Source organism: Plecotus auritus, assembly GCF_963455305.1.
Source record: "Plecotus auritus genome assembly, chromosome: 6".
Lineage (NCBI taxonomy): Eukaryota > Metazoa > Chordata > Mammalia > Chiroptera > Vespertilionidae > Plecotus > Plecotus auritus.
Window position 1 is genome coordinate 129,083,195 of NC_137773.1, and position 25,810 is coordinate 129,109,004.

General features: G+C 41.7%; 1 protein-coding gene across 9 annotated transcripts in view; it reads left to right on the forward strand.

Annotated features, from left to right (window-relative positions):
- FHIT (fragile histidine triad diadenosine triphosphatase) overlaps window positions 1-25,810 on the forward strand; it is a 1,390,165-nt gene that overhangs the window by 399,663 nt on the left and 964,692 nt on the right. For 4 of the 9 annotated variants that reach the window (XM_080674359.1, XM_080674362.1, XM_080674365.1 and 1 more), the window contains one exon: window positions 4,120-4,210. The exons of 1 other annotated variant lie outside the window; for it this stretch is intronic. The gene's annotated coding sequence lies outside the window, so the exon portion shown is untranslated. The remainder of the gene's footprint in view (window positions 1-4,119; window positions 4,211-25,810) is intronic. 4 more of the 9 variants (XM_080674363.1, XM_080674364.1, XM_080674361.1 and 1 more) reach the window with 1 other exon arrangement.

Here is a 25,810-nt window from a genome sequence, read left to right on the forward strand (position 1 = left end):
GTTTTCTTGGTTCCACAGAGAAGATAAATTATATGGTATTTGTATTTCCCTTTTCTTCACATCCTCACTAACACTTATCTCTTTCCTTTTTCATAATAGCCACTATAACAAGTGTGAGGTGATTTCCCATTGTGGTTTTGATTTGCATTTCCCTAATGATTAGTAATATTGACATTTTTTCATGTACCTGTTGGCCATCTGTATGTCTTCTTTGTTATTCAAAATTTCTGCCCATTATTTAATAGTATTTTTTTTTTTTTTTTTTTGCTATTGAATTGTATGAGTTCTTTGTATACTTTGGATAACAGCCCCTTATCAGATATATGATTTGCAATTATTGTCTTCCATTCAATAGGTTGCCTTTCATTTTGTGGATGTTTTCCTTTGCTGTGAAAATGAGGATAATGGATGAAAATGAGGATAATGGATGAAAATGAGAATACTGTTAAACATAATAAAAGTGATGGCGATGATTTAAAAAAAAGTGATAGCAACTATTCTTGAATTCTAACCATGTTCCAGAACCTTTCCATAAATTGCCCCCCTTAACTCTATGATGAAGGCAGAGTTATTATCCCCATTTTACCAATGAGGGACATGAGCATGACCAAGATTGATGACTTAGGTAGAGTGATGTACTCATTTGGTTGATAGAGCCCAGGCTTCAAATGCACATTCTTAACCACTATGCAAAATTTCCTCCTTATGCTAGTTTGCTAAAGCATCCTCAATTTATGACCCAGAGGAATGAAATGATAGTGTCCACATTTGTCCCAAATAGTGTGATGTTACCTTGTGACAACCCCAAACAGCAACAGTTCCCCAACATTTCATTGTGAGGCTTCAGCATGTCACTAGCCAGGAGCAGAGAATGTAGAGTCAGAAGCCATATGATGGTTGTTTTCATCTTCAGGTTTGAGTGGGATGCTTTTTGCCCATCCTGTTTGGTGCACAGCCCTTTGCTGAGTGCCCTTTGCTTGCAGTTCCATTTATAAGGAGACCTTACATACTTCTTTTGTTCATTTGAAAATCCAATGCTTATTGCAGTGCAGAGCAGCCGTACTATTATAAGTACTTCCTTATAAATTAAACAAAGCAAGTGTAGTAGTTCTGAACAATCTACTTTCCATGTGTGGAATCATGTTTATCATCACCCAAATCCAAAGGCAAAAATAGCACATTTACATAGGTAACTTATTCATAACATCCCCTTCTACCTTGTTTATTTTATTGATAGAAACCAACTCAAAGCCCAACTGCAGCATGACAGACACAAAGGGATAATTTTAAATATTAGGGCTATGATGGGGTGAAGCAATGGAGGCAGATCCAGAACTGAATTGGTACCCTCTGTCTCCGAGTTGCCTTATGTAAAGACGTGGGTATAGCCAGATTTATCTTAATGGATTTGGCTAGCTGCTGCTTCAAGGCCTTAAGGTCTCTAAAGTAAGTGTACATATAAGGCATTTTTAAACACACAATATTGACCCAATCTTTTGGGCTTTCGCTTTATGATTACCGAGCTTTCCAGCAAACTTTTTTCCTCCATGGATTCTCTCTCCAGGGAGAGAAGGAACATTCTCCATACTTCTAGCCTCTTTAAAGAATTACCTCCTTGTCTCAAAGAGGATCTTTTGGTTATTAGCAGCAAAAATTAATTATCAGAAAGCTAAGTGTTTTTTTAAAGCAAAAATTTCATTTTGGAGGGAGAAAATGTCTAATCTCAAGTCCTAGAACATATAAGGTTAATGGCAAACTTGCTTTAAGAAAAGCAAAATTGCTAAGTCGGCTGAAGAACTAATCAAGCATATTGTTCCCTTGATTCTAGAAAATTAAAATGAGCCTTTTGGAAAGGTTGAAAAGATGTCCAGGGCACACTCTCAGTTTACTTTGAAATGTGTGTTCCCTCTTCCCTGTGGTTCCAGAGGCACTGGTATGTGCTGGAGATGGTGGCGACTGGTGGCCTTCTGTTCTCCTGCTGAGGCCCAGTGTCTTTTCAAGTGACAGATGGTTCCCTCTGCTAGCTGGACTTAAATTCAGCCCTCTAAGCTGAGCCAACCTGGGAGGAGTCACCACCAGTCTCACTGATCATCAAACATAGTTTTGAGATTCATCCTTACAACACTAACCATCTGTGACCAGTTGAAATGCAGTCAAGAACTGGTGTTCGACTTCCTTCCTCCCTCCCTCCCTCCCTCCCTCCCTCCCTCCCTCCCTCCCTCCCTCCCTCCCTCCCTCCCTTTCTTTGTCTTCTTGGCCTGGTCTCCCACCTCTCTCTCCTCCCTGCTTCAGCCACATTGGCCTCCAGGCTTTGCTGATCCTTGAACACACCAAGCATTCTCCTGCCTTGGACCTTTGCATCTCCTGTTTCTTCTACCTGGAACTATCTTTATCCAGAGGCATCTTCTACACCTCATTGAATCTTTCCTGAAATGTTACCCTCTCAGTGAGATCTTTCTTGATCTCTTTGCTTAAAAATGCTACAATTTCCCCAAACTCACTATATTCGCTTGCTGGGGCTTCTGTAACAAAGTACCACAAATTGGGTGGCTGAAGACCATAGAATTGATTGTCCCTCAGTTCTGGAAAACTGGGAGTCTAAGAGCCGTGCTCCCTCTGCAGGGCGGACTCCTTCGCCTCCTCCTGGCTCAGTGGAGTGGGCTCCCCGGGCCTCCTGGACTGGCAGCTGCACAGCTCGCCTTCTCCCTCTGCGTGTCTGCTGTCACATGGCCACCTTCGCACAAGGACGCCAGTCACATTGGAGTAGGAGATGGTTCTACTCCAGTATGACCTCACCTTAATTAGCTACATCTGTTATGATCCTATTTCTAAATGAGGTCACATTCTCAGGTACTGGGGATAGGACTTCAAGGTATCTTTTTGGGGGGAGAGGGCCCTAATTCAATCATAACACTCAGCATCTCCTTTCCCACTGTTTCTCCAGAGCACGTGGCACTATTCAACCAATCACACATTTTGTGGTTTTAAGTTTATCGTCTGCTTTCCCAGCCAAAATGTAGGCATCATGAAGGTAGCATTTTCACTGCTGTAGAGAACAGTGCTGGCACCTTAGTAGAAACTCAGGAGTTATTTGCTGAATGCATGATTATCTGTGTTCAGTTATTGCACTGAGCAGGTCACACAGTATTATATAAACAGAAACCATTAGATAAGAAAGAAAATAATTACCTTTAAACACATCCTAGGAAAGGAATAGGTGCTTGTAATTATGATCTCTTTATTTCAGAGAAGGTGACTCAGAGGTGGCGGTCAGAGCTGAGAGTTCCTGACAGCAGGAGGATTAGAACACTGCATTGATTGAGTGGTTCGTGGGCAGGGGGCCTTTCTGGCCTCCTGTCACTCCTTTGCCCAGAGCTGTCCCTGCAGGTGGGGTGGGGCTCAGGGCTCTCACTGCCTGAGCATCTAACTTGTGCCAGGAACTGTGCTCGGTACTTTATCCTTATTTTAAAAAAATGTATCCTCTTGGTAGATATACCCATCACATGTTATGGCCACTGGATAGAGGTGGAAAGTGTATGAGATACAGAGATAGTAAGTGGCTTACTAAGGATTCAAACTGAGGCCAGGTGGACCAAAACCCCCTGTTCTTTCCATTGTCAGATCCCCTCAGAGTCTGTGGACACCAGGGTTTCAAAGCCAAGGAAGAAAAGTGACCCACAGAATACTCTTCAGACAGATGGTTTGGCATAGACCACCACAAAGCCAGAGAACTCTTCCTACCCGACTCGTGGGTTGGCCTCATCTTTTTGCACAATAAAAAGTCCCAGTGCCCGGTGCTGGGACTGGTAGCTCTGAGGCAGGACAGTAATGCAGAGAACAGTCCAAGAGCAGAAATGAGAAGACGGAGTGTCCAGGCTCCATTCTGTCTCTCCCTTATGTGACCTGGTGTGAGCCGCATAAGCCAGTCTTGAACCACAATCTCTCTCATGCAGAATACTTTCCTACTACAGAGATCATCTTTGTGCCTGTGTTCTGTCTTGTACCCACACCAGTGCAGCCGCTAACTCTGTCTTCGAGGGGAATGTGCCTAGTGGAGCTGTACCTAGAAGCCATTCAGATCACTGCTGAAATCATCTGAATCTCTTGTTTTTGGTGTAGGTATCCCAGGACCGCCTGCCTGCCTCTGCCCTCTGTGAAAGCTTTCCGCATCCTGCCACTGAGCACCGAGGAGGTAACAGTAGTGGGAGAGGTAGCATTTACTTACTTTTAAATTTTTAACAGAGTTTGTTATAACTGACGGACTACGGGCATCCTTATAATAGTAAATGTAAATTAGAGCTTTTCTCGGGGCGCGATTCCCTCTGAGAATTGACCCTCTCTCAACTTCTATTTGTAGCTGCCATTTTTAAAATGGGGTGTAAATATTATGTCAATTTAGTAAAAGAGAGATGCCTTCATGTTTTGAAGGAACCATTCCCCTTCCTTTTTGTGAAGTGGAGCATGTTACCTGGTTGACATGTTGTTCCATTATTCTCTCCCCCTGCCCCCCACCACCAGACAGCGATACATGTTTAGTAATTGGTATGTATAAAATCAGGGTAAACAGTTAAGGTCAGGTTGTTATGCTCTGCATGGCTTTCAGAATGATCATGGAATTGGAATGAAATTGGGAGCAGCAGGAGAATGCTTCTGATATGAAACACATCTCTGAAAGCAGCGTGGGCCTGTCCTTTGCCAGAGTAAATCCTAGTGGCCTGTGTTAGCAACAACGAAGGATAAATCTTATAAAAAGTCTTGAAGAGAGGGAAAACTAGTCCCTTGTCTTCCTGTGTCTTTGAATGGTTTCATTGGCTATCTTGAGTATGCAGAAATGAACTAATGTGGTGAAATTTCCCTGGCATGATGTCAGTAGACTGTGTTTGTAATCCCTCCTGGATTTCATGCGTATATACACACTCCTGTCCTTTTCTGTCACCCCTTCTCATCTTTACTCCCTTAGCAGCATTTCCCACTGTGAGGTCTCAGCAAACGATTTCACACATTTAGTAAATGCAACACTGAGCAGCCCCTGTGCCAGCGCACAAAGGTACTGTATTACTTTGGTTGCTTCCAGTCAAGACCTTGTCTCCGGCTTCCACTGTACATTGCCTGCCTACTAATGGTTGACCCTGCCTTCCTTTCCATTCCACAGTCACACCATTGGGTTTATGCAAAGTTTACAAGTTAGGCGGATTGCTCCTAGAATTTGTAAGACTGTGAGACATTGCTGCATCTTCTAGAAGTATCACCAAATGCAGATTGTGGTGGGAGGAGGAAGTGCCTTCACTCCTTAATGTGCCTGATTCCTCTCTGCTGAACCACCTGCCTCCTTAGAGTTTACCTGGAAAACAGAAGGTGTGAGGACAGTAAGTGTGGTGACATGGAGCTCTGGTATCACAGCCTCTTTGCTGGAGTCTCTGCATGGAATTGTTTGGTCTTGTGCTATTGTTCTGGCTATTGTTTTTAAGTCATGAAGCAAAGCTTTAAAAACACACACACACACACACACACACACACACACACACACACACACACACCACGAAAACTGTCAATATAAAATATGCATTCTAAGGAGGGGCATTTTAATACCAGTAATTAGTGGAAAGAGGAATTGCAGAATATAACGTTGAGTGTTAGAGTCCTCACTTATTCCTCCTGCTTGGAAAGACTTCTTTTCTTACCTAAAGTAAAGGGCATGTGCTCCGAGCCCCAGATACACACTCTCTGCTGCTTTTCTTCTGAGATGACTGACTCGGATTTCTGTATTTGCTGTATGATCTCAGTTAGCTCAACCTCTCTGAATTCTGGTTTCTTTCTCCACAACGTGAGTCTGATTATAGGAATTACCTCATAGAATGATTATGAATGATTGAATGACAATTTATGTAAAATGATTAGCAAGATGCCTGGAATATAAAACCTCTCAAGAAATGGAAGCCTTAGGAAGATTATTAGGAGGAAATGTGCATTTACCAACTCTGTGTTGGTATTTAAGGATGTTATTTTCAATGTTTTCTTTCTCTTAGTATATTACCGATTGCAGTTTCCAATGAGGCAATATGTAGAGATATCTGAGACCAAAAAAATAAGGTAAAATAAAGAACATGGCAAAAATACCATGTAATCTTTGTAGCCACGATCCTGCACAAGCCTCGTTGCTCTGAGATGAATGCTGCCCATCGACGAGCATGATCTCATTGCTGTTTATCATTTCACTTTGTGCGGTGCTTGCTTTCCAGATCTCTGCGTGTACTTGGCAAGTTGATCAGGGAAGCTTTGAGTCTGGTTTACTTGAAACCAAAACCCAGTATCACTTGATAAGGTTATGGGTGGAGGCTAAGTATTTTGAGCAGAGGAACTAGGAAAAGCAAAGGAACATTTTCTAAATGTTTCTACTTGTTTCCCTTTGTAGTATGGCTCTCCTGAACCTGACACTCTCACAGATGACAACTATAAAGAAGGGGGCAGGGAATTACCTGGTGTCATTGGACAGTGGACATAAGCCAGCAGGTACTAGAGGGGCACTGGAATTCAGAACTTGGAATCAGGGACCAAGCCGAATGAGTTCCCCATTTGACAACTGGTGGACTAAAGGCAGGCTGAGTTACATGACTCTAGGTGGCTAACACCAGTAGAAAACCCACTGTCATTTTAGTTTGAAAACCCAAAGAACAGAGTTCAGGGTAAGCACAGTCCCTGGAAAATGCAGCTAGAATCCTGGAAAAGAGAGAGGCAGACAAGGGAAGCTCACAGTTTTGTGTACAAGCACTGCCCACATTTTTAAAACATATTTTTATTGATTTCAGAGAGGAAGGGAGAAGGAGAGAGAGAAACATCAATGATGAGAGAGAATCATTGATTGGCTGCCTTTTGCATACCCCCTATTGTGGATCAACTCCACAACCCAGGCATATGCCCTTGACCAGAATCGAACCCAGGACCCTGCAGTCCACAAGCTGACACTATCCACTGAGCCAAATCGGCTAGGGCCACTGTCCACATTTTTGACTGACCTTTGAGCCACATGCCCACTAGCACAGGTAAGAGAGAAGACCTGAACTGAGATTTGAGCTGCCAACCAAGAGAGTTTTCAATTTGAGTGTAACCAGGGAAATTGTCTGCTAGGACAAAGAAATCAGTGTTCTTCAAAGAGCATTAAGGCCTCACACCATATCTGTATTCATACATTCTCATGATAGAATCCAAGATGACACAACATATGAAAAACGGAGAAAATGTAAACCCTCTGAAGTGAAGAGGCAACCATCTGAGACGAATCCCAGGATCACCAGATGTGTGATTAGCAAGGATTTTAAAGAAGCTATTGTAACCCCACACAATGAAGGTCAAAAAAATACAATCACAGTGAATAAACACACAGAAACAGAAAACAGAACTGAACAGACATTCTAGACTGAAAAGCAGATTTGAAATAAAATTCACTGAGTGGACTTCTATCATTAGAAGGAACAGGGAAGGTGCCAGTGAACCTGAACATTGATCAATAGGAATTTTCTTTCCAAAGGAAAAAGATTTAAACTACTTAAAAGAAAAAAGGAATAGAGCCTCAGGGACCTGTGTGACAAAAATAAATGCCTACCCTATGTGTAATTGGATTCTCAGGAGAGGAGAAAGAGAATGGGACAGAAAAATATTTGAAGAAATAATGGCTAAAAATTCTCAAATTCGGAGAAATACATAAATTTACAGATCTAGAAACTCCATCAACACCAAACAGATTACATTTGAAGAAAACCATGCCCAGGCACATCTAAAACTGGACACGAACAATGAAGAGGAAACCTTAACAGCAGCCAGAGAAAAATGCTGCATTACCTCTCAGGGTCAAGCTTTAAATATGCGCTGACATCCAATCAGAAACTACAGAGGCCAGGAAAAGCAAAACAGTTTTTAAAATATAGAGGAAAAAACCTGTTAAATACTCAGAAATCTATGTATAGTAAAAGTATCCTTGAGGATAAAGGCACATTGAAGACGTTTTCAGATAGAACTAAGAATTCATTGGCAGCAGATCTGCACCAGGAGAAATGCTAAAGGAAGTTGTTCAGGCTAAAGTGAGATAAAGTGGGAGCTTATACCTTCAGGATGGAATGAAGACTGTCAGAGATTGTAAATATAAAAGAGTATTTTTTCCTCTTAGTATCTTTAAAATATATAGAATCTTTTAATGAAAAAATCACAACACTGCAGTGTTTATAAGGTGCTGTGTACAGATGCAGAACATAGGATAATTCTAGCATAAAGAAACGGGGGGTGAGGGGGTTGGTAAATGGACTTATACACGTGCCAGGCTTTCAAATCATATATGAGTTTGTATGAAATTAACTCTAAATAGACTGTGAAAGGTCAAGAATTTTAATCTCCAGAACAGCCACTAAAAGTACAGTAGGTAAAATAGAATACTAAACATTTTTTAAAATGTTCCAAAAAGAATGCAGGAAAAAAGGAAGAGGACAAGAAATAGAGGAGGCAAACAGGAATAAATAATAAAATTGTATCCGTATATGCAACCATATTACTATCTTAATATATAAAAACCCTGGGTAGTAACGACCAAGGTTCGACCAACTGGAAGTCAGTCATACAGTCAGTGCTGGGTTGCCGTGGCAACCCAGTACTGACTGCTTCCGCTGCAGGTGTGGTGCCCCAGCACTGACTGCTGAGGGGGCTGTGAATCAGGGCCAGAGAGAGGCCTGAAGAGAGAAGCAGGGACTGATCCATTGCCTCTGAGGCAGCTTTGGATCAGCACTGGCCTCTCTCTTTCTCTCCCAGTCTGCCCAGCAGCCACGCCTCCATTTCTCTCCAGGCCTCCACCAGGGCTGCTGATCAGCCCCACCTTTATTATCAGGCCCTGTTGATAGGCCCAGAGCCAATGGCTGCCTAGGAGGCAGAGCTTTTGACGCTTACTGGCATAGGAACCAGCCAATCAGAACTAAATGTGGGTGCTGTGAAGAACCAATGGCTGCCTAGGAGGCAGAGCTTCTGACACTGACTGGCATAGAAACCAACCAATCAGAACCAAATTGGCCAGCGGAAGAGGGCAGTTGGGGGCGAGATCAGGCTGGCAGGGGAGAGCCGTTGGGGGTGAGATCAGGCCAGCAGGGGAGGGCCATTGGGGGTGAGATCAGGCTGGCAGGGGAGGGTAGTTGGGGGCAACCAGGCCAGCAGGGGAGGGTAGTTAGGGGCGATCAGGCAGGCAGGCAGAAGCAGTTAGGGGCAACCAGGCCGGCAGGGGAGGGCAGTTAGGGGTGATCACGCTGGTAGGCAGAGGCACTTAGGTGTGATTGGGCAGGCAGACAGGTGAGCAGTTAAGAGCCAGCGGTCCCAGATTGCAAGAGGGATTGCAAGAGGGATGTCTGACTGCCGGCAGTCGGACATCCCTCTAGGGGTCCCCAATTGGAGAGGGTGCAGGCTGGGCTGAGGGAACCCCCTCTCCATGCATGAATTTCATGCACTGAGCCTTTAGTTAATAATAAAAGGGTTGTTCCATTAAGATGAAATAATTATAAATGAGTATATTTATCTGATAAAATTCCAAGTGAGATCACTTTAAGTATTTTTGAGTCCAGAAATTTTTGAGGACTAACTCAACTGTGAGTTAAAAGAAATCACTTTAAACTAACAATCATTTAACAAAATCAACAACTATTTAATAAAACACATGGAATCTTGCTCTTTGCTTCCTTACTAGTTAGCTAAGAAATCTGTGCTTCATTTGTGGTGGTGTATAGCCAATTTAAAATCAGATTAATAGAATATAAATAGAAAATTTGGAAACAAATCCTCTTATTACTGCTGCTAATAGAGCTGCAAATATGAATCAAGCACAAAAATTGACTCCAAGTTTTCTGGTAGACAGAGCAAAGAGGGAAACACAGATGTTGCATGTTAGGAATTTGTCACATGATACAGATCATGTATCATGGAAATGTACACTTGAAATCTATATGATCCTTTTAACCAATGTCACCCCAGTAAAATAAGTAATACTTTTTTTTAAAAAGAAAATTTTCACATGATCTCTAAGATCCCTTCCTGTTTTTCAGATTTTATAAAAATTGGGTAATAACACCTACCTTTCCAGAATCTTGATAGGTTTAAATGAGACCACATTGGTGCATAAATGTTAGCCTATTGTTTTCCTTCTTATATAACTCCAACTAAGGTTCACGGTAGGAATTTCAGGAAAGTCAGACTATAGTTAACTTTCTTAAGACTCCGTGAGTCTATGGGTCAACTCATTTCAGTACCCCAAATTGTGGCAACTGTGAGAAGCATTGTAAAATCTTCTCCATACAATGTAGATGTGATTGTACACATTTTACAAATTAGGAAACTCAACTCCAGAGAAGTGTCACTTGACCAAGGCCATATAAAGGTTTTAGTCAGGATTTGAAGCCCTACCTATCTGTCACCGAAGCCCATGTTTTTTCAGTTTATTGCACTGCTTCTAAAATGTTGAATAAGTTAATAGTTGAGGCGTCTTTTGTATGGCTCAGGCAGGTTCGGCAGTGCTTGTGAAGAATCGCACACACTGGGTTAGAATCTGTATAATGTGGCATCACCAATGGAGTCATGGCTCAGGAGGCTCCACATAAACCCTGACAACATCAGAGAACCTTTAAATGCCCCTATTTTGTGTTCATACTTTGTTTTTTAAAAGTAATTTTTTTGTCAAGACTTGAGGACTTGGAGAGTGACAAAGAGTAAGGTCACCCGGGACAAGCAGTGACAGCTTTGCCAATACAATTGGAATGTTTCTGAACTGTAGAGCTTATTTAATGAAAAGAGACCCATAAAACCTTTTCACTAATGTGTAGTTTTCTCTTGTCAGTTTGACATGAGCAAACTGTCAGCCTGCCGATTAGCATGCATATACTATGTGCTCATTAAATCATGCACTCTGGGTTTCTTCTGGGTGTCAAACTGTTTAATTGAAAAAATGTCTGGTGTCACTCTTACAGGAAAGAGACAGAAATCAAAGGCCTGGAGAGCTTACTCTTAATATCTCAGAGTTTGCTTTTAATTGCAGCTAGAAATTGTCCTGCTTTACGGTTTGATTAAGAGACTGTTGCTTCTGCATCTTTTTTGGTTTTGTTTATAATTCAAACACTGTAATTGTAATGGAGTTGCTTTTACAATATAGCTACTAAATCACTCTGCCAGCTGATGAAAACCAAAAGGAAGGGCTAGACTTTTTTTGTGCTGTAACCATGAGGCCCAGTTGCGGCTGAATGGATCTTTGTTTTGCCTCGTATCTCCTGCACTGTTTTCATTTTTGGACGGTTAGGCCTTTTCATCGCCTCAGTAGATGGGTTAAAGAGGTAACATCCTTAGGCCATCTGTATTACTTGATTTGTTTATATGGTGGCCTTAAAAAAACACCAGTGCCCAAACTTCACCCCAGACCAGATAAATCAAGATCTTTGGAGGGAACCTTTTTTGAAAGCTGATTGGTTCTAATGGGCGCCAGGGTCAAGAGAGGGGCCTAAGTTGATTCCTGTTGTCCAGGGTTTCAAGGCAAGACTCATTCAGCAGCTGTTATCAATCAGCATTTCCTCTGGAGGGGTATAAACCCTCAGGGTTTCAGAAGATTAAAATTCTGCTTTCTGGGCTCTACTTAGATCTATTAAATGAGATTCTTTGGATATAGGGGCTCAGGGATCTCCATTGTAAACAAGAGCTCTAGGTGATTCTTAAGCACTAAGGTTTGAAAATTTGCTAGGAAAGCAAGGTTATCTTTTTGAGTGAAGTTGAGTGGAACTACAGAGAAAAGTGCACAAATCACAGTAAGATTGTAGCAGGCTTTATGTTAATAGTTGGAATTTTGGTACAGTCATTTGGGCTAAAGGGGATCACCGCATGGATACAATAGCATCAGCTTTATTTTGGGGACCCACCCCCGAGTGCCATATGAGTGAGACCCAGGAATGGGTCAGACATTTCAAAGCTTCTTTCACCTTTGGATACCCAGACCTAACGACTGGAGCCATTGTGTTTTTAAGGGACTTGAAAAATATTGAGAACTGAAAGGAAAAGAAACATTATTTTGGTTTCAGTATATGGAGAAATTACAGAATCAGAACAAGTAGATAGTTAATGAAATGTCAACAAAGGGAACATTATACTTTTGTCATTAGTAACTAAATTTAGTAAGAGCTACATTATGAGTTAGCTTTTCTCACTTCTTTTTTTTTTCCATTTTTTAAAAAATATATTTTATTGATATTTTACAGAGAGGAAGGGAGAGGGATAGAGAGCTAGAAACATTGATGAGAGAGAAACATCGATCAGCTGCCTCCTGCACACCTCCCACTGAGGATGTGCCCGCAACCAAGGTACATGCCCTTGACCGGAATCGAACCTGGGACCTTCAGTCCGCAGGCTGACGCTCTATCCACTGAGCCAAACCGGTTTCGGCGCTTTTCTCACTTCTTAAGAATTTTTGAAAATGCATGAGTGTTGAGATATTTTAAAATTAAGCAAGATTATATGTTACCAAATAATTTCAAATGTAAAAATACAAAAATAGTTTCAAAGACTTCACATCTAATAGTTGTGTAATATATCTTTCATAAAACATGGGGTTAAGTCTCTCAAGGAAAATGTGCTAGGAAGGTCATATATGTATACCCCAAAGTACACACTTCAAAATTAAAGATATCTAGCGGTCTTGGACTTCATTCTCATTGACAAGGCCATCAAAATATGCCTAAGCAACCTTCTTAAGATGCAGTTGAAGCTAAACTTAACATTATTGCTCATCTTCCCTCCTCTAAAAAAATGCCAAAAAGATAGAAGAAAAAAGTATTAGTTTTAGCTCCATATTGCACTACCTTTAAAAGTACATCACTTACATAAAAGTTGGGACATTAATGAGCATCAGCTGAGACTGACAAGGCAAATTGCGCACTATGCTTCTTGCTCAGAAAATTACCCCTAAGAAATTGTGATAATAGTAGGGAAAAAACACATGACTAGAATAAAAGACAGAGAAGTATATGTTACTGGAAATTCAGAGTCTCTGAGGTCAACTGATAACTAAATTGAATTCATGCCATATTCATACATATAAGGTCCCTAGTTTCAGGATTCTCCTGATCCATAGATTATGATTCCTGATACTAACATGTTTCTTATGTACATCTTCCTCTTTTCTTAGCCCCTTTTCTTAGTTGGTTTACCTCTATTTTTTTACTGTCTCCTCCCCTTGTAACCTCCCCTAGCATGAGTTATGGCTACTTTTCACTAAATTAATCATAAGGAAGAAATGGTGACAATGATCACTTCATTCTTGCCATAAATGATCAGTCAGAAGTGTTATGCTATTAAGAACAGTGTTACAGATGCTTAACTGGTCGAAAAATATTGTAGAACATCTTTTTTAAACATAGGATTCTGTAACTCCAACTCATTAACACATGAGGACGGGAGGGAAGCTACATTCAGGTGTCACCTAGACCTCTCTTACCTCCCCCGACACTCAAAAGGGCAAAAAATGCCTCCCACATCCACTTTTTCATAAATAAGGCTTCTAGATGGGTAAAATGGATAATTGTTCAGTTGAAAATGACTACTTTATACTTCTGGAGAGACGCCTGCACATTTCTTGGCAATACTTCAACTGATGAATAATTTAGGAGATGATTGACTGGAGAATGGAAGTGGAGCTAATCGCCTCTCACTTTCCTCTTTATTATTTCAGACAAATTGGTAAGTCGTGGTGGAGGTGTGGGATGTTTCTGGGTCAATTGGCCAGAAGCTGTGAATTAAAAATGGAGGGAGATATTTGGTCTTTCAGCGTTGACCTCCCCCCTCGTAGAGCTGGATGGCTTTGTGATCTGGTGCTCAGTACTGTGAGGATCCTGGCAAAGTCTCAGTGAACTGCAGGAGACAATTGGTGCAGCTCTGCTGTGTGCCATGTCACCTTAGGTGCTGGTTCAGATAACACAATCCTAACCTTACCTAGTTCAAAAATCTGGCAAGAGAGACATATATACCATTATCCTACCAGGTAAAAGGTGTTAAGTGTTTTAGGAGAGGGATGACAACACATTCCAAAGGAGCCATCAGCTTATGGGTTAAAGTGTGGGATCCACCTAATCGGGAAGCAGTGGTTTGAAGCAATGTGAGAAAGACAGACTATCTACCGGTAGTACAGATGGTGTGTGCTGTTAGCAGCAATTAGAATGAGAAAACGGAGAAAGGAATGTTGGCTTGAGAATCTGGTTCCAGTTTTCAGGGCTACATCAAGCTCTAGGTTAGTATTCAGAGAGATAGGATTCAGATAAATAGGAAGTGAGCCTCAGACTAGAGCAGCCTTGGGCAAACTACAGCCCGCGGGCCGGATCCAGCTGTTCTATCCGGTTCTCTTGCTCTCACCTCCGCTCCTTTACTTTGAATTTATATTAGTTCACACAAACACTCCATCCATGCTTTTGTTCCGGCCCTCCAGTCCAGTTTAAGAACTCATTGTGGCCCTAGAGTCAAAAAGTTTGCCCACCCCTGGACTAGAGGGTTTACCTGGAAGTTTCTACTTGTGCTTGAGGGGTTGTGGCTTTAACAGAAGCCAGTGTCATTGTATTGTGGTTGCTGCCAGGGATGCTGATGTTCTTCTACCTGTAAGGGAGGCACGGCTGAGCCCCTAACTGATTCTCACAAATTCTGAAGATAGGTGGGTTTTTCATCTAAATAAAATGTTACGTATTTAATGCCAGATATGCATCCACTGGCTGAAGTTTTTGTTAATATAATCAGGGCCTGAATGCGAGGACTCACCTTATTTATGAAGGCCACCCTTCCCCCCAAGTCTCCTGTGGATTTAAGTAACTTCCAGAATATTTATGTTTTGAGTGTTATGGACTGCATTTTGTCCCTCCAGAATTCATATGTTGAAGCCCAACCGCAATGAGGTTGTATTTGGAAGTGGGGCCTTTAAAGAGGTAGTTAAGGTTGAATGAGGTCAGAAGAGTAGGACCCTAATCCAATTTGACTGGTGTCTTTATAAAAAGAGGAAAAGACACCTGGGATGTGCAGGCACAGAGAAAGACCATATGTACAGCAAGAAGGTAGTCTTCTGCGATCCAGGGAGAGAGGTCTCAGGAGAAACCAAATCTGCTGACTCCTTGATCTTGGACTTTAACCCTCCAGAACTGTTAAGAATGCATTTCTGTTATTTAAGTCATCCAGCCTGAAGTATTTTGTTATGGCAGCCCTAGAAGACATAAACAGTTATTGACAAATCCCCCTGGTGAGTTTGTTTTGTGAGCCTAAGTCAATGACACACTACGTTGAACTCTTAATTTGAGCCAAAGAAACTACAAATGTCCTTAAGAAATTGTCCTCATGTCCTCATCATTAAGTAGTGTCCGACATAAGCATAGTATAAAGCTACTCATTTATGTAGAGCAATTTTTTTTATCCAACCATCTACTTATTCAACAACTAATCATTGAGTGCCTACTCTGTGCCAGTTATTCACACATTATGCTTAGAAGGAGCCATCAGTCTAGAAGAGGAAATATAAAAGGCACATAAAATACTGTCATTTGTTTGCAGAAATGCCAGTGGTATGCCAAGAGTGCAGGGATTTCTTGCAACTGGAATACAAGGAAGATGCCCTGCAGAGGTGGCAGTGAAGGAGGGGTCTGGTCATGCAGGCATGGGCAGTGGGGGAGGACAGCTGAAGAGGGGAAGGACCGGTGAGCAAAGGCCTAGAGGCAGAAACCCTGGGAAGTACGTGGGTAGATGTACACTGTGACTGAAATGCAGAGTATTTCCTTTCGGACTCAAAGAGCTGCTTAAAAAAAGTTTTTATTGAATTTAGAGAGGGGGAAGAGAGAGAGAGAAACATCGATTGGCTGCCTCCTGCACGCCCCCTACTGGGGATCAAGCCTGCAGCCTGCACCTGTCCTGACCAGGAATCGAACCAGTGACCTATTGGTTCCCAGTTTGATGCTCAACCACTGAGACACACTGGCCAGGCTCAAAGAGCTTCTTTAATAAAGGAGTAATGATACCTAGGAAGCATTTTATGTCCATTATTAATTAACTTATCATACTCATAATAACCCTACAGGGCAGGTGCTAATATTATTCCAATTTATAGATAGGGAAGCAATTTGTGAGGCTTAGATGGGTTAAATTACTTACCAATTACCAGTAAATGGTGGAGCTGGGATTTGAACCTAGGAATCCTGGCTTCAGAGCTTTTGCTTATATGAAGGCATCCTGATCAAATTAAACCAAAGTCTGAGGGAGATACTGGGTGTCAATAGATTTGCAGACAGGGCAAGGAGCAGAGCTTTGAGATAGTGGGCAGCTTATACTCCTTGGAGGAAAGAGAAGGGCAGAGCCCCTGCCTCCGTAACCATGAGGGGATCGCAGTGCCCTTGACCGCCTTCCTCTAAGTTAGCCATGTTTGCAGACATTCGTGGAGATAAATTATTGGTGCAGGGAAACAAAAGTGTTTTTCAGGCACTTTGCTGCCATGGTTAGCATAGGACAGGGTTATGAAAGGAGCTTTTCTGTGTCCGCTGCCTTCCGGGGTTACATTCTGAGTGACTCCCCTGCCTCAAAATGGAGCTTGTTAATTGCGTGTCATCCCAGGGTGGCAATTAGTTGCATGTGTTTGGTTGGGTGCCAACCCCCGGGGTGCCAGACCTCAGTGGGGGAGCCACTGTTTGTCATGAATTAGTCTTTAAATAAAAGCAAGTTTTAAAAATGGAGCATGCTAATTTGGGTTTTGCTAACCCCCTCTGAAGAAGGCTTGGCCTGTTCGGTGCCAGCTGGCTGAGTTGGCATTCAGCAAGAAACTGGGTCCCTACCAAAAATCTCATTGCTTGCTCCTGCCCCTTTGAGAGCAAAATGGCAGTGAGGAGCTGTCTGGCACTGAGAAGCAAGGTGAAACCAGGGGCAGGGGCAATGAGTAATCGGTGATTAAAGGGAATCGAACCGCCATGGTGTGCCCACTTCTCTCGCTGCTGTAGGAATAAAGTCTGCCCCCTCCCCACTCCTGCTGTCCTCAACTACCCATTCAGTGACTTTCAACATAAAAGGCTTCCTTATCCAACTGCTTATACACTGCACCTTTTATACTCTTCCAAGTCATACTTAAGGGATTATCACTGCAGCTTTTACTTCCCCCAGAAAGAGCTGAATGAGTGTGAATAGGGCGGAAGAGACTTCAGTGAGAAAGTGTCCCCCACCCCAAAATGCTCACAAAACCCCTAATCATGATGGAAGAATACCATCCTGTTTTTGGCGGTGGCTGGCTACAAATGCACTCATTACCAATACGGTACATATAGGCGGTCCTTGCTGCAGCCCTGTCACACATGCGACCTGGTAATAGAATGCAGGCCCTGGTTGCCTTCACCTGGTGCGTTGGCACTTTAAGGACCATCCTGCCGGGCAAGATTTTTTTTTTTTCTAAACAAAGCTTTATTGTTTCCATTTGGTCCAATACATGGGAGAGGGCTACAGGGTGGTTAAAAGAATGGCTAGTAGTTTTGGGGAGAGGCTCAGACAAAAGCAAGACACCAGGGGAATGCAGAAGGGCCCCTCAATAGCCTCTGGGCTCCAAAGGCTCCTAGTTGTCTCTTTCGAAGAGATATTAGCCGAGTCCAGCCTGGGGGCCGGCAGCCTGCAGAGGTCAGTCAGGTGGCCGCTCATCTTCTTGATGAGTTTCACCGGCTCATCCAGGAAGTCACTGAGCTGAGGGTCTGCACGGTTAGGTCCCAGGGTCTGCAGCTCCAAAAGGGCTTAGTTCAGGTTCCTCTCCAAGGCTATGGCGGCTTCCATGGCATCCTGAGTTTTGCCCATTCCTCCTGGAAGAGGGTGTGGCCACTGAGCTGGATTTGCATCTTTAAGAGATGCTCAGCGCCCTCACACTTCTCCACCAACTCGAGGAAGGAGAGGCCCATGCTTTCCAGAGCCACGTTGATGCAGTTGAAATAGAAGCCCAGAAAGAGGTAGGTGTAGGAGGCCCGCAGATGCAGAGTGGCCAGTGGCCAGGCAGTTGACAGCAGCCTCCACCTTGATGGGATAATTCTGATGAATCTGAGAGCTCGTGCTTGTTCGGCAGTAAGAAGTTAAGGTAAAAAATAAAACACACAAAAAACCTACAAAAAACAAACACAACAAAACGGTGTAGGCTGGTTTCAGAGGTGAGGATGGCTAAGGTGGTTCTGAAGGGGGTGACTGGAAAAGACATTGGAGGGTGGTTGGAGTCTGGAAGGAAGAGTGTCCCTGGTCTGTTCTGTCCACACACATCCAGGGACACAGAGGGCACTGCTTCGCCCATCAAGGTTCTGATTCTTGAAAGTCACACTTGGCCCGATAAGTGCTAATGGAAGATTTGCTTTCTTACATTTTCCAGGTGGATAACCTGATCATGAGAACTGGCAACAGTGATGAAATCAAGTAAAAACAGGAATTGTCTATTTATTTATTTATTTATTTATTTATTTATTTATTTATTATGTTTTGTTTTGCAAACATGTCTTTGTTTTCAAATAGGATTGCTCAGTATTGGGGAGAGGAGCCTCATGCATAGGCAAGACAGAAAAGGGATTTAAATAAGCTGTACATTTGTTCTGAAGGCTCAGGAAAGATGGAGGCTTTTTCAGGGGAATGTCTGTGCACAGTAGACTGCTGAGAAATGGAGTAGCCTGGTTGCTAATGTATTGTACAGTAAATCTCCTGGAGTCAGTGTTTTTTTTTTTAACCTGCTTCCTTGGTGCTGGTGCCTCTGTTCTTCTGAATGCAGCACATTAACTTGACTGATAAACCAACACCTGTCCCTAAGAGACTCGGCCTGAAAGCCTTCCTGGCAGGACAGGAATTCAGTTTTGCTTTTTTGCGAACATTGAGGCAACATTGTCAATGAAGGACGCTTGGAACACTTGAGTACTGTAAATGGTTTTTAAGGCAATGCAGCTTGCAGTTTCTTTAAATGCTCATTTAATATTTGGGGTCTCAGCAGGACAATGTGTTACTTTTAGGAATAAGAGCTGATAATGAGGCCGTGATGTATCTGACAGCCTTGTGGTGGATCTGCTGTGGGATGCATGCGATTATGTCTGCGAGCTGAAAATACACCAGCTGGGATTTGTTGTGAAAACATTCCCAGAACACCCTCCGTTAATGGCCCATGGCTTGATCCAGCATCTGGTAAACTAATATATTGTCACTTTTACCATGAAAGTCAGCACAAATCATTAATGATTCCAGCAGCCATTTGCAGTCTTCTCTTGTCTAGAATATGCCAATTACCACGAAATTATTTCCAGTAGCAACATGATTGAATGATAGTAAGCTGACTGTAACTTGTTGGCAGAAATTCTTTCATAATGACAATAAGACCTGTGCATTGGAGTCCTTGCTGGGCTCTGATAAATAAGAAGGTTGGATGTTATATGTTTCTAACACCCAAGAACAATACTTGTTAATGACTGTGAACTGAAGGCAATCTTACAGATTTGTTCCAATGTGGGAGCCTATCATTTTTGCTGAATTTGTTGGGGGAAGAAATCCTTGTTTGCCATTAAAAAGGGTGTTCAGGGACCACTTTGCAATATGCACACTTTATAATCAACACCAGTATACTGAGCCTATTGGAGTTCATTTTTTATCTCACTGTGCAAAATATCTGAATTTTTAAATGAAACATTCCATATGTAATTATCACTGAATAATGAAATAATACTATCAATGCCAGTGACCTTAAGAAAAGTACAGAGAGCCAGTTACTGCCATGAGATTGGTAAGTTAGTTATCAGTTTTCTTTTACCCAATATTGATCTGTAAGGCCCCATGTCCTAAAAATGGATATCAGGCAGTTAGTCCAAACATCGAAGAGGAGCATGGAGAGGACAACTAGTTCCATGAAAGTTACGCAAGAGCAGGGCAGATTAGCCATATTCTCCAAAGATCTGGAGGAACTAATTAATGTATTGGACACTTTGTGTGGCCCACCTCATATCCTCATCTCACTATTTTGCTGGGGCTGTAGCAGGTGTGACCTGAAGCCTCTTGCTAAGCTGCACCATTTTCTGCCCTAGAGCTGCTCTGACACCCGTTGGGGGCCTGGCAGCCTGGAAGTGTGAAAGAGTCGTAAACTTTGGAGTAACCCCTGCCTAGTGGGGGACGGGAACTCCTGAATAAATGCTCTTCTCCTCCTCCGTGTTTGTTCAAATAATTCTGACGCACATTCTTCATATACATCTAAGCACATAGGTGTCTCAGAGAGTCCCAGCAAGACTGAGCCCCAGTCGCCCACAATGGAGATCACTTGAGGATACATCCTTACGCTGGGTCTCCCTCCCTAGAGGATGCTGTTGGTGCCCCACCATGATCAACTTCTCTGGATCAGCACATCCATGCCCCAGCTGCTTAGAGTGTTGGATGCTAAGGTCTCACAGATGAATGCTTCCCAAGAGAATTATACTTTTGACCAAGGACCTCCATAGTCACCCACTCATGGAAGCTGTCAGGGTGAGCCGGCTCTGCGTTGCCATTCATATCCCAGAGCTCCTCCTGGGATTGGGTTAAGGCTCAGCTGAAGCCACAGATTTTCTTGGTTTCCTCTCTGGCCTACCCCACACCCTCATTTCTTTGCAGCTTTCTCTTGAGGGCACTCCTTCAATCAATTACTTCTGCAAGAATGCCCGTCTCAGCTTCTACTTCTAGGGAGCCTGGTTTAAGACACCCTTCTTCCCTGTTTCTCTGTCTCTCTAGTCCCCTAAACCTATTATCTAGGGTCCTTTCTCACAATAAAATACTTGCTTGTAAGCCTTGTCTTAAGCTCTACTTTCCAGAGTGAGGTGCTGGAGAGGACAAGGAACAGGCCCACTGCAGTGAATGGTATCACTATGTTCTGAGGCTCCACTCTGCACTGCCTGCTGGATTGAGTGCACATGGTCCTGGCTGAGTGCCCTACTAAGAGCACTTATCAGTCACCATAAGATTATACAAAAGTGAGTGATTCAGAGGATAAATGTACAAGTTGAGAGACCTGTTATGTGGTGCTAAAGAAAGTATCAAAGACTTGGTGGAGGAAGAGTACTTGAATTCCCAAGAGAAACATTTTGAAGGCAGAGAGGGTGGGAGGAAATTTAGCCTGGAGAGACAACAGGATAAAAGCTCCGAGTGAGCTTGAAAATCATCAGTTCAAGGCACCCTGGCATTGCCATCCCTGGGGGAACATAGGCTTCATACTGAAGGGTTGGGTATGACCAGAATGTGCTTTCATCCATTTGTTCCACAAATATCTTCTCAGTAACTTCCACTTCCAGGCATTGTGGTGAGCACTGGAAGTGATAAACCAAATAGAAGTTGTCCCTGCTCTCTAAGAACTCGCAGGATAGTAAATACACAAGTAAACAGGTAAACATATATAATTACAGGTTTTTTTCTCAGGCTCTGAAGGAAATGAAGAGGGTGCAGTAACGGAAAATAACACATACAGTATGTTAGATCAAGTAGATCAGGAAATCTTCTCTGAGAAGTCGATGGTTAAGCAAAGCTGTAAAGAATGGGAAGAAGTCAGCCTTGCAAAGTGGGGTGGTACAAGGAGGAACAAGTCAGCCAAAGTGATGGCATATGCAAAGGTCCTGAGGCAAGAAATACCTCAATGTATTAGAGGTACAAAAAAAGGCCAGTGTGCCTATACAGTACTGGATAAGAAGGGAGTGCACAGATAGGTAGGGATGAGCAGGATTTTATCCTGAATGAGATGTAATGGAAATGAAATGGAATGGAATGAAAGCAATTAAAGGCTCTAAGGGCAGTAGTGATAGCTTCAAATTATGTATTTAAAATATTACTCTGTTGTGTGGAAAATTGGTTGAGGGGAGGGACAAGAATAGATGTGAGGAGGGCAATAAAAAGGATATTGCAATTGTCCATGTGAAAAATTGTGATTACTGGTCTAGAATAGAATTTACTAGAATGTAATTCAAGACAGTAGGAACTTAATCTCTCCATCACTGTTGTACCCAAGTCTATACCCGAGGTTTGTAGGGCTCAGGGCAGGGGTACAAATGGAAGCCAAAAACCATCTGTCTAAATATTTGAAAGTTATAAATCCAGCTAATAAACTGTTAAAGGAATGTCAATATAACTTTTTTAACAACAAAATGTAAAGGTATAGGTGGAGCTATGATTTTTATATGACGGAAAATAGGCAAAATATCAAAGACAACTGAATTTAATTATTATTGTACATGTTCTATTACTTATTAGGCTTATGGTATTTGGATGAATATTTTAAAAAACAGAAATAATTCATAAATTACTAATAAGTTTTCCAAATAAGTTCTTTTTGTGTGTGTGTTAATCTTTAGTGAAATATTTAGTGTTATAGTCAACTTTTTGTAAGCATAGTTTGCTTCAATAGACAGGAGTGATGCAAGGTCTGGGGTCACATCTATCTGCAGTTCCTGTTGTCCTTCAAGGGCAGAGGCGAGAGGGGCAGCAGCGATGTTGACTCTCTGGTCCTGTACAGGAAAAGTCTGCTGACTCCTAGTCGAGAGAATTAAAAATTAACCTGCATTTGTAGTCACAGTGTGTAAAATTTGAATATATTTTCATTAAGCATTTAAATTAATTATAAAATTGGGAAAGTTAAAATTATTTCTTGAATGTTTTCAAAAAAGTTATTTTTTTAATAAAAATCCAAAATGATTTATTAGAATTAAAAGGCAAAATGCAGAATATGTTAACCAATATAAAATCTTTAACTCAATTAAATTGCTGGATTTCATTTTTTCATTTTTTGACATTTTAATTAAATCTTACTAAATATTTTTATGAAGATAAAACGATTTCCAATTTTGTGTTCAAATGTTTATATATTTGCCAATGTGAATAATTGATACCTGGTTTTATGCAAGTTATGTTGCCACCTACATGCCTACATGTATTCAGATTTTAGGAGAGTGTGTTATTTAATTTTGCAAAATGTGCCCAAGCTATTATGTGCATCAGTTGTGAATGCTGCTGGAATTTGTGAGACCTCCAAAACTATGAAATGGCGCCAGAAGATTCTGTGAAAGGAAATAGATGTGCAACGTTCTGTGAACTGTTGCACTCATGCTGTTGGGGAGAAGGATCTGACATTAATTTGTCCTTCTCTCACCCAAGCCCACGCTGCCTATTACCACACAGCAGTGTGCACCTGTTGTCTACATTTTTGCAGTTGCACGATCCACACCTCACAACCCTTGCTGACATTCAGACTTGGCCTGAGTGAAATGTAGAGGAGGTTTCCCAGGGTGCGGGTGGCATTAGGCACAAGAATAGAAGTTACTGGCTGTGTTGTACGGAAGCCACCAAATCCTGAGTGACAGGGGCCCGGATATGTTTTCTGACCATTTTTGGTGGGGATATGTTTGCGGCATGGAGGCCCCTCTAAAGTGTGGAATTGAGGGTATATAGAAGGATACAGTAATGTAACACAATGTGCAGACTATAGAAATGTAAGGGGAAATAAACAAACATGATGGATTTTAACATCTGAATCTATGGGAAATCAAGTAGATAAATATAATTTAAGCAAAATAATTGATAAAGATGAAGTAGATGATAATATTTAAATTTAAACCCTGATGATAGAGAATATATCTTTTCATGGCCCTTTGGAAAATTTGTGATACATGTCCTTAATAGGCTACAAAGAAATTGCAGGAAATTTTAAAAGGTTGAAACAGCAAAGTCCTCATCACCTGATTGCAATGCAATAAACTAAAACTCATTGTCATATTTTACAATCTGGACATTTTATTTTTTTATTTTTATTTTTTTTAAATATATTTTATTGATTTTTTACAGAGAGGAAGGAAGAGGGATAGAGAGTTAGAAACATCGATGAGAGAGAAACATCGATCAGCTGCCTCTTGCACACCTCCTACTGGGGATGTGCCCGCAACCAAGGTATATGCCCTTGACCGGAATCGAACCTGGGACCTTTCAGTCCGCAGGCTGATGCTCTATCCACTGAGCCAAACCGGTTTTGGCGACAATCTAGACATTTTAAAATGCTTTGACAAACAACTCTTAATTTAAAGAAACATTCAAAACTCAACTCTAAAAAAATCTAGATGCCATTGATAATGAAAATATATAAACTTATGTGCTATAGCTAAAGCTATGCTTAGCAGAAAAAGTGTAGCCTTACACCCAAATAACCAACAAAAAAAGTACAGAATAAAACTGTTTCAGTCCACTTGGGCTGCTGTAACAGAATAGCAGTCTGGGTGGCATAAACAACAGAAATTTATTTCTCACAGTTCTGGAGGCTGGGAAGTCCAAGATCAAGGTGCCAGCAGATTCAGTCTGATGAGGCCTGCCCTGGTTCATAGAGGTGATCTTGCAGTGTCCTCACAAGGAAGAAGGGGTGAGGGAGCCCTGGGATCTTCTAGGAGGATACTAACTCCACTCCGGAGGCTCCACTCTCATGAAGTTCCCACCTCAAAGTACCACCATCACTTTGGGGATTAGGTTTCAACATATGGATTTGGGAGGAACATAAGCTTTTAGTCCATAACTTAAAGGAGTTAACATCTGATTTAAAAGAATAGCAAAATACGTGGGAGAAATGCCAAAAGAACCAAATAAAGTAAAACATTAAGTTTTCTGCCTTGGCCAGGTAGCTCAGTTGGTTGGAGCATAGTCCCGTATACCAGAAGGGTTTGGGTTGGATTCCTGGTCAAGGCACATACCTAGGTTGTGGGTTCAATCCTGTTTCTCTCCCCCTTCCCTTCTTCTCTCTCTAGAAATCAATAAAAACATATCTTGGGTGAGGATTAAAAAACATTTTTTCTTTTGAAAGACAAATCCACTAAGTATCATGAATAATTCCCAGTGCTGTTTCCCTGAAAACAGTGCTACACAATGAACTAATGCATTCACTACTCTAATCAAAGAAATGGTAGGAGAGCACAGAAACACAAAATTCAAATGAAAAGGGGGGAAGGAACCATGGCTAAGGAAGAAATGAAAAGAATCAACAGAGAACCTTTGCAAAATGTTTGGCATACAACTTCCTAAAAATCTTGCTGGAATGAATGTTTCATAGGTAAAAAACGTTACCCAAGTTTACCGAAGAAGAATGAGAACAACTTTAATATTATTGGAAAAAATCTAAGACATTATCAAGGATCTGAAAAAGCCCCAGGCCTTTATGCTTTCAGAAGCAAATGCTTTTGAACTTTTAAGGAACAGGTAATGATAATACTATTTAAAAGGAGAACTGATATGATTAGTTTTATATCTGCGAAATGGAATACTGTGCAGTTAGCTAAGATGCAGAGGTTCTGTATGTGGCTATGGAACAATCTCCAAAACTATTAGAGGGGCAAAGGCAGATACAGAGCAGAGCACTGTCTCTGTTATGCCACCATTTGAATTGTGTGTGTGTGTGTGTGTGTGTGTGTGTGTGTGTGTGTGTGCGCGCGTGTACACACAGGTGTAATATCTGTAAAGGAATATAAAAGCAACGGATAACAATAATTGGCTCTGAGGAAGAAATTATGTAGCTAGAAGACAGGCAGGAGGCAGAGATGTTTAAATGTATGCCTTTTTGAATTTGATAATATGTACATATACTACAGGGTCAAAGAATTATAAAAAATGAAATTACCCATAGCACAAACAAAGAAGGATAACTGCTGATGTGTTTTTATGAAGCAAACATCACACAGATACCAATGTCTGACACTGACACCACAAAATAGAAAACTATAAATCAATTTCATTTATGGGCTCATTATGCAAACACATTAAAAGT